We start from the raw sequence: 14886 nt of genomic DNA on the forward strand, positions 1-14886 counted from the left end.
GATGACTTCCTCCAAAAATATAGGCTTCCTAGATTAACAGAGGAGGAGATAAATTGCTTAAATAGTCCCATTTCAGAAAAAGAAATAGAACAAGCTATTAATCAAATCCCCAGGAAAAAATCCCCAGGACCAGGTGGATTTACATGTGAATTTTACCAAATATTTGAAGAACAATTAGCCCCAATGCTATATAAACTATTTGAAAAAATAGGGGATGAAGGAGTCCTACCAAACTCCTTTTATGACACAGACATGGTAGTGATACCTAAACCAGGTCGATCAAAAACTGAGAAAGAAAATTATAGACCAATTTCCTTAATGAATATTGATGCTAAAATCTTAAATAAGATATTAGCAAAAAGACTTCAGAAAATCATCCCCAGGATAATACACTATAATCAAGCAGGATTTATACCAGTAATGCAGGGCTGATTTAATATTAGGAAAACTATTAGTATAATTGACCATATTAATAATCAAATTAATAAAAACCATATGATCATCTCAATAGATGCAGAAAAAGCATTTGATAAAATCCAGCATCCATTCCTACTAAAAACTCTTGAGAGTATAGGAATAAATGGACTATTCCTTAGAATAATCAGGAGCATATATTTAAGACCGTCAGTAAGCATAATATGCAATAGAAATAAACTGCAATCTTTCCCAGTAAGATCAGGAGTGAAACAACGTTGTCCACTATCACCATTACTATTCAATATAGTACTAGAAATGCTAGCCTCGGCAATAAGAGCCAAGAAAGAGATTCAAGGAATTAGAGTAGGAAATGAGGAAATCAAACTATCACTCTTTGCAGATGACATGATGGTCTACTTAGAGAACCCCAAAGACTCTGCTAAAAAGATATTAGAAGTATAAAGTATTTGGGAATCCATCTACCAAAGAATAGTCAGGAATTATATGAGCAAAATTATGAAACACTTGCCACAAAAATAAAGTCCGATTTAAATAATTGGAAAGACATTCAGTGCTCTTGGATAGGCCGAGCGAATATAATAAAGATGACAATACTCCCCAAACTAATCTATTTATTTAGTGCTATACCAATCAGACTCCCAAGAAACTATTTTAATGACCTAGAAAAAATAACAACAGAATTCATATGGAAGAATAAAAGGTCGAGAATTGCAAGGGAACTAATGAAAAAAAAGTCAGAGGAAGGTGGTCTAAGTGTATCTGATTTAAAGCTATATTATATAGCAGCAGTCACCAAAACCATTTGGTATTGGCTAAGAAATAGACCGGTAGATCAGTGGAACAGATTAGATACAAAGGACAAAAAAGGGTACATCTATAGCAATCTAATCTTTGACAAACCCAAAGATACCAACATTAGGGACAAAAATTCATTATTCAGAAAAACTGTTGGGAAAACTGGAAATTAGTATGGCAGAAATTAGATATGGGTCCACACTTAACACCATATACCAAGATAAGATCAAAATGGGTCCATGATTTAGGCATAAAGAATGAGATCATAAATAGATTAGAGAAACAGAAAATAGTCTACCTCTCAGACCTGTGGAGGAGGAAGGAATTTATGACCAGAGGAGAACTAGAGATCATTATTGATCACAAAATAGAAGATTTTGATTACATCAAACTAAAAAGTTTCTGTACAAACAATACTAATGCAAACAAGATTAGAAGGGAAGTAACAAATTGGGAAAATATTTTTAAAAGTAAAGGTTCTGACAAAGGTCTCATTTCCAATATATAGAGAACTGACCCTAATTTATAAGAAATCAAACCATTCTCCAATTGATAAATGGTCAAAGGATATGAACAGACAATTCTCAGATGATGAAATTGAAACTATTTCCACTCATATGAAAGAATGTTCCAAATCACTACTGATCAGAGAAATGCAAATTAAGACAACTCTGAGATACCACTACACACCTGTCAAATTGGCTAAGATGACAGGAACAAATGATGATGAATGTTGGAGGGGATGTGGGAAAACTGGGACACTGATACATTGTTGGTGGAGTTGTGAAAGAATCCGGCCATTCTGGAGAGCAATCTGGAATTATGCCCAAAAAGTTATCAAACTGTGCATACCCTTTGACCCAGCATTGCTTCTATTGGGCTTATATCCCAAAGAAATACTAAAGAGCGGAAAGGGATCTGTATGTGCCAAAATGTTTGTGGCAGCTCTTTTTGTTGTAGCTAGAAACTGGAAGTTGAATGGATGCCCATCAATTGGAGAATGGTTGGGTAAATTATGGTATATGAAGGTTATGGAATATTATTGCTCTGTAAGAAATGACCAGCAGGAGGAATACAGAGAGGCTTGGAGAGACTTCCATCAACTGATGCTGAGTGAAATGAGCAGAACCAGAAGATCGCTGTACACTTCAATGTTGTATGAAGATGTATTCTGACTGAAATGGATATCTTCAACGTAAAGAAGATCCAACTCACTTCCAGTTGATCAATGTTGGACAGAAATAACTACACCCAGAGAAGGAACACTGGGAAGTGCATGTAAATTGTTAGCACTACTGTCTATCTACCCAGGTTACTTATATCTTCGGAATCTAATACTTAATGTGCAACAAGAAAATGGTATTTACACACATATATTGTATCTAGGTTATATTGTAACACATGTAAAATGTCATCGGGGGGCAGGGAGTGGCGGGAGGGGGGGATAATTTGGAAAAATGAATACAAGGGATAATATTATTAAAAAAAAAAAGATAATTGTATAAAAATAAATAAATAAATAAATAAATGCCACCCCCCCAAAAAAAAAGACCTGTCATAATTGATCATCACACAGTCTTGCTGTTGAAGCTCCCAGGCAAGAGAAAAACAGGGCAGCCAAAATAATGAAGTTTTAAGAGCATTTTGTTACTGGCCAGGACTGATTCCCCCAACACCAAGACTGGAGGGTTCAGTAATGAGTGGCCTCAGCGCCATACATTTATAGAAAGGAAAAAGACATCAAAATGTTTCTTGATACATTTGTCATAATAAAGGAATTTCTATTCTAAACAGAAGGCAAAAAAAGTTACTGCTCTAAGGGGTCATTCTCAGACAACAAGCAGTATTTCTTTAAGCTTATCAGGTTGTCAAGGTCTCAGGTAGTACATCTGGGTTGTTAAAATACCATCTGCAGTAGGGAGTGAAGAACTAATAATAAACTTCTAACTACAAAGATTCAAGATTATATTTCTCAATGGTCTCGTTTGGGGTGCTTTTCCACTTCACTGTTACCATGAATAATGTTCTCCTAGTTCTGTCCTTTCACTCAGCATCAGTTCATACAAGTTTTTCAAAAATCAATCTGCTTATCATTCTTTTTGAAAAATATTTTAATCTAGGGACAAGCAGGAAGTACTGTGGATAGAACAACAACCCTGAAGTCAGGAAGACCTGAGTTCAAATTTGACTTCAGACACTTAACACTTACTAGCTATGTGACTTTGGGCAAGTCACTTAACCCCAATTGCCTCAGGGGGAAAAATTAATCTTTAGGTAATACATGCACATTCATTTTTAAACATTATTATGAGTCATGTTGGGAGAGTAAAATCAGAACAAAAGGGGAAAATCACAAGTAATAAAATACAGATTAAAAAATGATGAAGATAGTATGCTTTGATTTGCATCACATGGTCAATTATGTTTATAGTTTTCTTGATATTGAACTAGTCTTGAATTCCTAGTATAAATCCCACATGTCATATTGTATTATCCTAATGATAAATTGTTGTAATATCTTTGCTAATTTTTTATTTAATATTTCATTAGGGAATATTCATTAGGGAAATTGGTTATAATTTTTTTTTCTCAATTTTGGCCTTCCTGGTTTAGGTATCAGGACCATATCTTTGTAATAAAAGAAATCTAGTAAGACTTCTTCTTCCCTTATTTTCCCAACTAGTGTGTATAGCATTGGAATGAATTAATTATTTAAATGTTTGCTAGAATTCATTTGTAAATCTACATGGCCCTGAAAGGGAGTTCACTAATGACTTGTTCATTTTTTCTAAAATGGGACAATTTTATTTTCTCATCTGTTAATCTGGGCAATCTATGTTTTTGTAAACTTTCATGCATTTTACTTAGATTGTTAGATTTACTGGCATACATTTCAGAAAATAACTTAATTATTGCTTAATTTATTTTTCATTGATGCTAAATTTTTCATTTTTGACATTGGCAATTTGGTTTCCTTTTATTTTTTAAAATCAAATTAACCAAAGCTTTATTTCTTTTGTTGATTTTTTCACAAAACCAACAATTAGTTATATTTATTAGTTTAATAGTTTTCTTACTTTCAATTGTTAATCTCTCCTTTAATTTTCAGAATTTCTAATTTGTTATTTAATTGGGGAGTTTTAAATTTGTCCTTTTTAAAGTTTTTTTGGTTACATACCCAATTCATTAATCTTCATTCTCTATTTTATTCATGTAATCATGTAGATGATTAAATTTTAAAATGTTCCTTAAGAACTGCTTTGGCTGCATATTATAAATTTTAGTATGTTGTCTCATTATTGTCATTCTCTTGGTTGAAATTATTGATTATTTCTATGATTTGTTGTTTAACGCACTCATTCTTTAAGATTAAATTATTGAATTTCCAATTAATTTTTGCTCTATTTTCCATGGTCCTTTATTATATATAATTTTTATTGCAACATCATCATCTGAACAGGATGCATTTAATATTTCTGCCTTTCTACATTTGATTGTGAGGTTTTTATGAACTAATATATAGTCAATTTTTATGTAGGTGCCATATACTGTCAAAAATGTATATATTCCTTTCTATTTCCATTCAATTTTCTCCAAAGGTCTAACTTTTCTAAAATTCTATTCAAATTCCTTAACTTTTCTTGTTTATTTTATGGTTACATTTATATAGTTCCGATAGAAGGAGGTTGAAATCCCCCACTAGTATAATTTTGCAGTATATTTCTTCTAGCAATTTACTTAACTTCTTAAGAATTTGTATGCTATAGCACTTGGTGTATATGTTTAGTATTGATATAACTTCATTATCTATGGAACTCTTTAGCAAAATGTAGTTTCTTTATTTCTTTTTATTAGATCTCTTTTTGCTTTGTTTGACCTGAGATCAGGATCAGTACTCCTACTTTTTTTTTTTTTAAACTTCAGCTGAATGTATTCTACTCCAGCATTTTACTTTTATTCTGAATGTAGCTTTTTGCTTTAAATGTGTTTGTATTGTAGGATTCTGACTTTTCATCCACTCTGCTGTTCACTTCCATTTTGTGGGAGAGTCCATCCCATTCACAGTTAAGATTACTACTTCTGTATTTCCTACCATCCAACTTTCTCCAGGATATAATTTTCTCTTTCCTTTCATCCTTTCCCTCCTTACCATTGTTTTGATTCTAATCACATCCCTCAATCTGCCCTCCTCTTTTTAGCTCCCAGCTCGCTCTTTCTCCTATTTCTACCCTTCTATTAGCTTCTCCTTTTCTTTTCCCCTTTTCCCCTCTACTTCCTTAAAAAAATGAGACAAATTTCTCTACCAAAGTATGTATGATATTTCCTCTTTGGCTCAAAACTGATGAGATTAAGATTCAAACAATGCTTCTCTCCTTTCCTTCTTTCCTTCAATTGCACTAGGTGTTTTGTCCCTCTTCATGTAATGTAATTTATCTGATTTTTCTTCCCCTTTCCTCTTCTCCCAGTACAATCCTTTTTACATCCTAACTTCCTTTTTTATATCATCACATTAAAGTTAATTTATGCCTACACTCTTTGTAAGTATACCCACTCTAATTGCCCTAATAAAGATGCAGTTCTTAAGAGTTACAAATATCATCTTTCCATACAGAGATATGAACATTTTAACTTTTAAAAATTATATACTTTTTTTCCTTTACTGTTTAGCTTTTTATGCTTCTCTTGCATTTTGTATTTGAAGATCAAATGGTCAGTTCTGATCTTTTCATCAGAAATGACTGAAAATCACTTATTTCATTAATTATCCATCATTTCCTCTGAAAAATTATGCTCAGTTTGGCTAAGTAGTTGATTCTTGGTTATAGTCCAAGCTTTTTTGCATTTTAGAATATCATCTTCTAGGGCTTCAGATCCTTTAATGTGGAAACTGCTAAGTTTTGCATAATTATGATTGTGGCACCTTGACATTTGAATTGTTTCTTTCTCACTGCAGTATTTGCTTTTTGATTTTCTAATTTTGGAATTTAGCTATGATATTCCTTAGAATTTTCATTTTGGGGTCTCTTTCAGGAGGTAATTGGTGGATTCTTTCAATGATTATTTTACCTTCTTGATTCTAGCATATCAGGACAGTTTTTCTTCATGATTTCTTGAAGAATGTTGTCCAAATTCTTTTTTCATCATGGCTTTCAGGTAGTCCAATAATTCTTATATTGTCTCTCCTGGATCTATTTTGCAGATCAGTTGTTTTTTAGTGAGATATTTTACTTTCTCTCCCCCTCCCCCATTTTTTCACTTCGATTGATTTTTGTATATCATTGTATCATTCACTTCTAATTATCCAATTCAATATTTTGTGATTTTTTTTTTGGTTAACTTTTTTGATTCTTCTTGCATTTGGTCAGTTGTACTTGTTAAATAATTGTTTTCATCAGGGGATTTCCATGGTGGGCCCATTTCATCAATTCTTTTTTTCAAGTGGTTTTCTTTTTCCATTTGCCAATTATATATATGGGTGTTTTTTTTTTCTGAAGAAATTTGAGTTAAGTGACTTGGCTAGGGTCCCACAGCTTTAAGTGTCTGAGGATGGATTTGAACATAGGTCCTCCTGACTTCAGGGTTGGTGCTCTACCAATTGCCTTATTTATTTATTTATTTATTTCTTCATTCATTTATTTATTTATTTATTTACAAAGCATATGCATGGGTAATTTTTCCAACATTGACCCTTGCAAAACCTTTTGTTCCAAATTTTCCCCTCCTTCCCTGCACCTACTTCCCTGGCTGGCAGGCAGTCCAATACATGTTAAATATATTAAAATACATGTTAAATCCAATATATGTATACATATTTATACAGTTATCTTGCTGCACAAGAAAAATCAGATCAAGATTCTAGCTCCTTGTGTATATGAGGAGGCAGGCTTTTCTAATTAGCAAAGCCTATAGATGTTCTGTATAGGTAGATGTCAAAGCCAATTATTAGGCAACCTATTCAAATTATGAAATATTTTTTGATACTTAGGGTCTGCCCAAATGTGCCAACAAGATATCAAAGATACTAATTTTTCTATAGCCTATCTAAGTTGATAGAGATGCTCCTTGGGACCAAAGGGGTATATACTGTAAAGTTAATCCTTTCCAAACATTTTCACAGAGGCTTGTGATACTTTATTTTGGATAATCTGAATTACTTCAAAGGAATCTTTTCCAAATTATCCAGGAGACAAACTATAGGGGTAGCTTTAGAAGAAACAGACTGATCAGATTCCACACTTTAGAGTAAAAAAAATCTTTCCAAGAATATTTGAACCAAAATCTTAGGGACACCAAAGAATAATGATTTCAGAATAAAATTTTACTATAAAACCAGAATCACTGAAACCAATGCACTGAACCAAATCATTGAGCCTTAAAAATGCTTGTATCAATTATAAGCTCTTTTTGATCTGCCTATAAATTGAAGATGTACAGAGCTGTTGTGCTGTCCTCAATATGTCTGAACAGTGTACCAGTGCCATGTCAGGAAACTGAATTTCTTTTATTTGAATTGTCTTAAGAAGAACTCAAGCTGTAGGAGGTTGTTGTACCTAGCTATGAGCTTATCATCTTTGCTATGATTTCATGTTGTAGGCTGTCAGGTACATCAGTTGGTTCCACATTGAACAGCATAGCACAGATATTCAATTCCATATATTTGCTTTTCATATCCTTGAATATTTCATTAAAATACCCCAATTAGTTTTGCTCACTCCCCACACATTCACTAGCATGTTCCAGTGAGCTAGAATGCTTTTTGTTCTTCCAGAGTGGAAAAATACACTGTGTTATTCCTTTCTAGTTGGACTTTCCACAGCTTTAATTTAGCTTCAAATTATTTCATATTTGAAAGCAGAGATCTGAGAAGCTAGTTGAGGCTCTGAAGCTTGAGTATTTGGAAAAGTCTAATATGAATGCTAAATCACACAGTCATTTGTTATCATTGAGTTCCCTGACAGGTTTTCCCTTCATCTCCATGAACTACTTGACGTCATCCTGTAGTTCATTTTACTCAGAGACAAGATCATTCAGCAACTTCTGAAACTATTGGTTTACTCTGCTTAACAAAATTTGTTCACAAGACTACTTTTGACATCAATGCAGAGACTTTCTTGGTATATAATATATGATGTTGTGGCATATAAATAATTACTTGGATCAAGACTAAGACAATTCAGTTCTTTCTCAGCTCATTATCATTGGATTGCTGCAGTTTCACCAGTGTGTTAACACTTTGACAATGTGTACCCTTCTAGCCTGACTGATGCTGACTGTCCCCTGAGTCACCACAATATAGTCAGATACATGGACATCTGACAAGAAGCATGGGTGTCTGTCCATGTACTTGTATGTGTTCTGTTTATACAATAATGAAAGTTCCTTGCTTGTCCCTCAAAATTTACATTATTATGGTTCATTTAATATAAATTTATGTTGCTTTGAAAAAAAATCCTAGGAGGCAGCTAGGTAGTGCAAGGGATAGAGCACCAGCCCTGAAATCAAGGGGACCTGAGTTCAAATCTGATCTCAGTCACTTAACACTTCCTGGCTGTGTGACCCTAGGCAAGTCACTTAACTCCAATTGCCTCAGGAAAAAAAAAAGAAAAAAACTGCTAGATAATTAAATTTTTGAACTCCACTTGAGATTACATTGTCAGAGCCAGATCAAATAATATTGAAGGTCTCATATGACCCTGAGGCTGGACATTTCCCACTCTGTTCTAGTTAAACACCCTCATTTTATGGGGGTTTGACTAGTCCAAAAAAAAATCTGTTTGTTTGACTTGACTAAAAAATCTATCATTTTACATATAAGGAAATTGAGGATCTGAGAGGCTGATGCATTAATGCCCACTTTCCTCTACCTTTTCCCCTAGATGGCAAGTAATCCAATGTATGTCAAACATGGTAAAATATATATGTTAAATTCAATAGGTGCATGCATATTTACACAATTATCTCACTGTACAAGAAAAATCAGATCAAAAAGAAAAAAATGTAAAAGAAAATAGAACATGAGCAAACAATCAAAAATGTGAAAATGCTATGTTGTGATCTATACTCAGTTCCCACAGCTCTTTCTCTGGGTGTAGATGGCTCTCTTCATCTTGTGATCATTGGAACTGGCCTGAGTAATCTCATTCTTTTTTTTAAATTTTTTTTCTTTTTTATTTTATTAATTTTTATAATTATAACATTTTCTTTGACAGTACATATGCATAGGTAATTTTTTTTACAACATTTAAAAATTTTTTAATAGTTTTTATTTACCAGATATATGCATGGGTAATTTTACAACATTGACAATTGCCAAATCCTTTGTTCCAATTTTTCCTCTCCCCTCCCTCAAATGGCAGGTTGATGTACAGTATAAATTAAATACAATATATGTATACATGACCAAACAGTTGTTTTGCTGTACAAAAAGAATCGGACTTTGAAATAGTATACATTTAGCCTATGAAGGAAATCCAAAATGCAGGCTGACAAAAATAGAGGGATTGGGAATTCTATGTAGTGGTTCATAATCATCTCCTAGAATTCTTTTGCTGGGTGTAGCTGGTTCAGTTCATTATTGCTTTGTTGGAACTGATTTGGTTTATCTCATTGTTGAAAATGGCGACATACATCAGAATTGATCATCATATAGTATTGTTGTTGAAGTATACAATGATTTCCTGCTCCTGCTCATTTCACTCAGCATCAGTTCATGTAAGTCTCTCCAGGCCTTTCTGAAATCATCCTGTTGGTCATTTCTTACAGAACAATAATATTCCATAATATTCATATACCACAATTTATTCAGCCAATCTCCAATTGATGGGCATCCACATAGTTTTCAGTTTCTAGCCACCACAAAGAGGGCTGCCACAAACATTTTGGCACATACAGGCCCCTTTCCCTTCTTTAAGATCTCTTTGGAATACAAACCCAGTAGCAACACTGCTGGGTCAAAGGGTATGCATAGTTTGATAACTTTTTGAGCATAGTTCCAAATTGCTCTCCAGAATGGCTGGATGTATTCACAGTTCCACCAACAATGTATCTGTGTCCCTGTTTTCCCACATCCCCTCCAACTGAATAATCTCATTCTTGAAAAAAAACACATCCTTCAGAATTGATCATTGTATAATCTTGTTATTGCCATGTATAATGATCTCCTGGTTCTGCTCATTTAATTTAATATCAGTTCATGTAAGTCTTTCTAGGCCTCTCTGAAATCATCCTGCTGATCGTTTCCATAGAACAATAATAGTCCATAACATTAGTATATGCATTTCAGCCATTCTCCAATTTATGGGCATCCACTCAGTTTCCAGTATCTTGCCACTACAAGTAAGGCTGCCACCAACATTTTGCATATGTGGATTCCTTTCCCATCTTTATAGTAGAAACACTGCTGTATCAAAGGGTATGCACAGATTGATAGCCCTTTGGGCATAGTTCCAAATAGCTCTCTAGAATCCTTGGATCAGTTCACAACTCCAGCAACAATGCATCGGTGTTCTAGTTTCCCCACATCCCCTCCAACATTTGTCATTATCTTTTCGTGTCATCTTAGCCAATCTAAGAGGTGTGTAATGGTATCTCAGAGTTGTCTTAATTTGCATTTCTCTTGTCAATAATGATTTAGAGCACCTTTTCATATGATTAAAAATGCTTTCATTTTCTTCATCTGGAAATTGTATGTTCATATCCTTTGACCATTTATCAACTGCAGATTGGCTTGAATTCTTATAAATTTGAGTCAATTCTCTCTATATTTTTGAAATGAGGCCTTTATCAGAATCCTTGAATGTAAAAATGTTTTTGCCATTTATTGCTTCCCTTCTAATCTAATCTGCAATAATTTTATTTGTACAAAACTTTTTAACTTAATATAATCAAAATTATCTATTTTGTGTTCAGCAATGAACTCTAGTTCTTCTTTGGTCACAAATTCCTTCCTTCTCCACAGATCTGAGAGGTAAGCTATCCTTTGTTCTTCTAATTTGCTTATCATATCACGGTTTATATTTAAATTATCAACCCATAATAAAACATAATAAAAAATATTTTATCTTGGTATATAGTGGTAGGTCAATGCCTAGTTTCTGGCACACTAGTTTTCAATTTTTCTAGCTTTTTTTGTCAAATAGTGAGTTCTTATTCCAAAAGCTGGGATCTTTGGGGTTTGCCAAACATTAGATTAGTATAGTCATTGACTATTTTGTCCTGTGAATCTAATCTAATCCGCTGATAAACTACTCTATTTTTTAGCCAGTACCAACTGGTTTTGATGATTGCTGCTTTGTAATACAGTTTTACGTCTGGCACAGCTAGGTCACTTTTATTTGCTTTTTTTTTTTTTTATTAATTCCCTCGAAATTCTGGATCTTTTATTCTTCTAGATGAACTCTGTTATTATTTTTTCTAGATCTGTAAAATAATTTCTTGGGAGTTTGATTAATATAACACTAAATAAGTAGAGTAATTTAAGTAATATTGTAATTTTTATTATATTTGTGCAAATTACTCATGAGCACTTCATATTTTTTCCAATTGATTAGAACTGACTTTATTTGTGTGGAAAGTGTTTTGTAGTTATGTTCATAGTCTTCCTGATTTTGCCTTAGCAAATAGACTGCCCAGAATTTTATATTATTGATAGTTATTTTAAATGGAATTTTCTTTTTATCTCTTGCTGTTGGACTTTGTTGGTAATTTATAAAAATGTTGATGATTTATATGAATTTATTTTGTATCCTGCAACTTTACTAAACTTGTGAATTATTTCTAATAGGTTTTTTTTTTTAAGAGAATCTCCAAGATTCTCTAAGAATAGCATCATTATTTTTGGAAAGAGTGATAATTTAGTTTCCTCATTACCCACTCTAATTCCTTTAATCTCTTTTTCTTCCTTATTGCCAAAGCTAACATTTCTAAAACAATATTGAATATTGGTGATAGTGGGCAACCTTGTTTTATCCCTGATCTTATTGGAAATAGTTCCAGTTTGTTCTCATTACATATGATGTTTGCTTATGGTTGTAAATAGATGCTACTGATCATTTTAAGGAAAACTCCATTTATTCTTATACTTTTTGGTGTTTTTAATAGGAACGAGTATTGGATTTTATCAAATGTTTTTTTCTGCATCGATTGAGATAATCATATAATTTTTGTAGTTTGGTTATTGATATAATCAATTGTGCTAGTAGTTTTCCGAATATTGAACTAGCCCTGCATCCCTGGAATAAATCCTACTTGGTCATGGTGTATTATCCTGGGGATGATTTTCTGTTATTTCTTTGCTAATATTTTATCTAAGATTTTTGCATCAATATTTATTAGGGAAATACAATTTTCTTTCTCTGTTTTGACCTTATCTGGTTTAGGTATCAGCACCATATCTGTGTCATAAAAGGAATTTGGTAGAACTCCTTCTTTCCATATTTTTTCAAATAGTTTGCATAGTCTTGGAGTTAATTGTTTCTTAAATGTTTGGTAGAATTCACATGTAAATCCATTTGGCCTTGGAGATTTTTCTTAGGGAGTTGATTAATATTTTGTTCTATTTCTTTCTTTCTTTTTCTTTTTTTTTTTTCCCTAAAATGGGACTATTTAAGTAATTTATTTCCTCTTTTGTTAATCTGGGCAACCTATGTTTTTGTAGGTATTCCTCCATTTCACTTAGATTATCAAATTAGTTGATATATAATTGGGCAAAATAACTCTTAATTATTCCTCTAATTTCCTCTTCATTGGTGGAAAGTTCTCCCTTTTCATTTTTGAGACTAACAATTTGATTTTTTTCTTTCCTTTGTCTAATCAAATTGACTAAAGAGTTATCTATTTTGTTGGTTTTTTCATAAAGCAAAATCTTAGTTTTGTTTATTAATTCAACAGTTTTCTTATTTTTCAGTTTTTTAAATTTCCCCTTTTATTTTCAGAATTTTAAATTTGGTATTTAATTGGGGTTTTAAAATTTGTTCTTGTTATAGCTTTTTAGTTGGAAGCCCAATTCATTGATCTTCTTTTTCTCTATTTTATGAAAATTAACATCTAGAGCTATAAAACTTCTCCTAAGAACAGCTTTGACTGCATCCCATAAATTTTTGTATGTTATCTCATCATTGTCATTCTCTTGATTGAGATTATTGATTGTGTCTATTTTTTTCACCAACTTATTCTTTAGGATGAGATTATTTAGTTTCCAATTAATTTTTGGTCTATTTTTCTGTAACTTTTTATTTCATGTAATTTTTATTGCATTACAATCTGAAAAAAAAATGCATTTACTATTTCTGCCCTTCTGCTTTTGATTTTTAGGTTTTTATGCCCTAATACATTGTCAATTTTTTTTATAGGTTCCTTGTATTGCCAAGAAAAATATATAGTCCTTTCTACTCCTTTTTGTCTCCATTCAATTTTCTCCAAAGATTTATCATACCTAACTTTTCTAAAATTCTATTTACCTCCTTAACTTTTTTCTTATTTAATTTTTGGTTTTATTTATCTAGTTCTGAGAGAGCCAAGTTGAGATTTCCCCACTAGTATAATTTTGCTGTCCAATTCTTCTTGCAGCTCTCTTAATTTCTTCTCTAGGAACTTGATATACCACTTGGTGCATATTTTGTGTTGATATTACTTTATTATTTGTGGTATCTTTAAGTAGGATGTTGTTTCCTTCCTTATCTGTTTAATTGGATCAATTTTTGCTTTTGCTTGATTTGAGATCAGGATTGCTATCCCTGCTTTTTTTTTTTTTTTTTTTTAACCTCAGCTGAAGGTTAATTGATTCTGCCCCAGCCTTTTACCTTTATTCTGCATGTATCACTCTGCTTTAAACGAGTTTCTAGTAAACAACAAATTGTGGGAGTCTGGCTTTCAATCCAATCAGCTATCCACTTATGTTTTATGGGAGAGTTCATCCTATTCACATTCACAATAAAATTACTAACTCTATTTCTTGCTATTTTGTTCAACCCCAGTTATACTTTTCTCTTCTCTTCTTTATTTCCTCTCCATATTTTGTCACTGATCACCCACTCCCTCAAATAGCCCTCCCTTTTTCAACCCCTCCCCCTTTCTTATTCCTTTCCCCTTTTACTTCCTCCTTTTATTACCCCTTCTCCTTCTACTTCCTATAGGGTGAGACAATTTTCTCTATGAAGCTAAATGTGTCTGATATTCTTTCTTTGAGCTAAATCTGATGAGAGTAAGATTCACCCAATGTTCATCCCTCTCCCTTCTTTCCCGTTAGGATTCTTACAAGGTGCTAAGTAAGTGGAATTGAGGAGACAGTGGTTAAATTTAGTTTAGCATTGGTTTAATCCTACAACAAATAATGGTTTCCTAGTGATGTAATGATTGATGTATACTCAGTGTGTAACATAAGGAGGAGCTCTCAGGGCCAGAAAGGACAAGCTCACTAGAAGCTTTCTGAGGCTGAGACAGATTCATTCCATCTTCCACCTTTGTGCTGTTTGGAGGCTGAAGTACACACCTTTGGATTCAGAGACACTTGGGAGGAGCTAGAGACAAAAGCTTGCAGAGACAAAGGACTAGCAGCAGGAGCTCTCAGAACTAAAGAGAGTTAGCTATTAAAGCTAACCCGGCCCAAGGAAGGAGATAAGACTTTGAAGGAGACACTAAAGGATTTGGACTTTA

Source organism: Sminthopsis crassicaudata, chromosome 4 (assembly GCF_048593235.1).
Source record: "Sminthopsis crassicaudata isolate SCR6 chromosome 4, ASM4859323v1, whole genome shotgun sequence".
In the NCBI taxonomy this organism is placed as follows: domain Eukaryota; kingdom Metazoa; phylum Chordata; class Mammalia; order Dasyuromorphia; family Dasyuridae; genus Sminthopsis; species Sminthopsis crassicaudata.